Genomic DNA, 1,519 nt, shown 5'->3' with positions numbered 1-1,519 from the left:
AAATCTGCAAGTCAATGGCACAGCCCCGCCCACCAGCTTCACCACCTGTGTGTCCCCAGCACTCCGCATGGGCCCTGCTGTGGGCCAGGAGACAGACCAATGGATGGACAAGTGGGTTCAGTGTCCTGTCCACACGCACAGCCAAACCCACGGCGAGGCTGTAACGAGCACATGCCTGGACTGTCGCTCAGAGCCAGGGTGAAGCCCGGTCCTCCGCTAGAACTGACGGCCAGCATGCCTGCGGCCAAGGCCCACCCGTGCCCCAGGACCTCTGCGCTGGAGCCGGCCAGCATCCCCGTCCCCAGAAGACGGAGGCGTGCTGGGCTCTAGGAGGCGCCCGGGGGCTTCTCTGGCTGCCCGGGATGGAGGCCGAGGCAGTCTGGCCACTCGTTGTCCGAGGCCGAAGTGAGTTAGGAGAAGTGCAGGAAAGGGCCTGGGGTTCTGCGGGTGATGGCTAACCTGGGGAGGGGGTTCTGCTCTGGGACCCCTGGCGCTCGAGCTCTATCCCCGCAGAGGACTGGTCCCCGATGCCCCGCCAGCCTCGCGGGGCTCCGAGGGCTCCCTCCCCCAGGCCGCTGTCTCTGCTTCAGCTAACGCTCCGCAGGCGGCAGCCTCGCTCACACCTCGGAGCAGGGCTGGCCTTCGGAGTCAGGCCACACCAGCAGAGCCCCCCAGCAGAGCCCGGGACAGAGCCGGGCCCCGGAGGCGGCGGCCGTGTCGGGAGGGAGGAGGGCTGGCCGGGGCCCCAGGCTGGCGGGGTCCCTGTCCGCGGAGACAAGCCATGGGGAGCAGCGGGTGGGCCTGGGGGGCGGGCAGGCCTCCAGAGTTGCTGGCCTGCGTCGCTCCTGCCTCAAACCACAAACCAGCAGAGGCATTTCAGGATTCACACTTCAGTTCTTCATGACTCTGACAAGGCTCCACCTTCTGATAACTTGAGGAAACTCTCCTGAGAGCTGCTGCGTGGGCCCGCCCCTGTGTTCCCGGCCCCTCACCCACGATGCCCCACCCGCCCGAAGAGGCTCATGGCCCTGCACCACAGCCAACCTGGGCACCCCGAGGCCCCAGGCCCTGCACAGGGGACAGGGTGCCACGCTTGAGAGCGGAATCTGTCCACATCTGCTGCCATGAGACGCTGGCCCAGCTGTATGATCTTGGCTGGCAGGACGGGGCAGTGGGCAGAGTGCAGGCTTCCCTGGGGACAGGCCAGGCCCCTCCAGCCCCGCTGGGCCTGTGTTTTCTCCTCTGAAGAGTGGGGCTGACAGGTCCCAGGGGGCGCTGTCCCAAGGACCCCCCAGCATGGCTGGTGGTCAGGGTCACTCCGGGGCCACCTGGCCACCGGTTTCCGCCGGCAACAGCATCATCACGGCCACGTCGGGAATGGGAGGGCTAGACCCCGGAGCCCTCCGGCCCACCGCGGCCACCTCCTGAGCAGCATTCCACCGAGGGGAGGTGACAGACACGCTTGCCCCCTGCGGATTACTCGACCTGGACCGCCATCCTTTCTGCTCCTCGGCCCCTC

The 1,519-nt window shown here is 67.6% G+C and overlaps 1 protein-coding gene across 2 annotated transcripts in view; it reads right to left on the bottom strand.

Moving 5' to 3' along the window:
• SH3BP2 (SH3 domain binding protein 2) overlaps positions 1 to 1,519 on the bottom strand; it is a 25,301-nt gene that overhangs the window by 19,778 nt on the left and 4,004 nt on the right. The window lies entirely within an intron of this gene.

This window comes from Pteropus vampyrus, unplaced genomic scaffold (assembly GCF_000151845.1).
Source record: "Pteropus vampyrus isolate Shadow unplaced genomic scaffold, Pvam_2.0 Scaffold231, whole genome shotgun sequence".
NCBI lineage: Eukaryota > Metazoa > Chordata > Mammalia > Chiroptera > Pteropodidae > Pteropus > Pteropus vampyrus.
The sequence above is the reverse complement of the archived record's forward strand: the minus strand, read 5'-3'. Positions and strand labels throughout refer to the sequence as shown.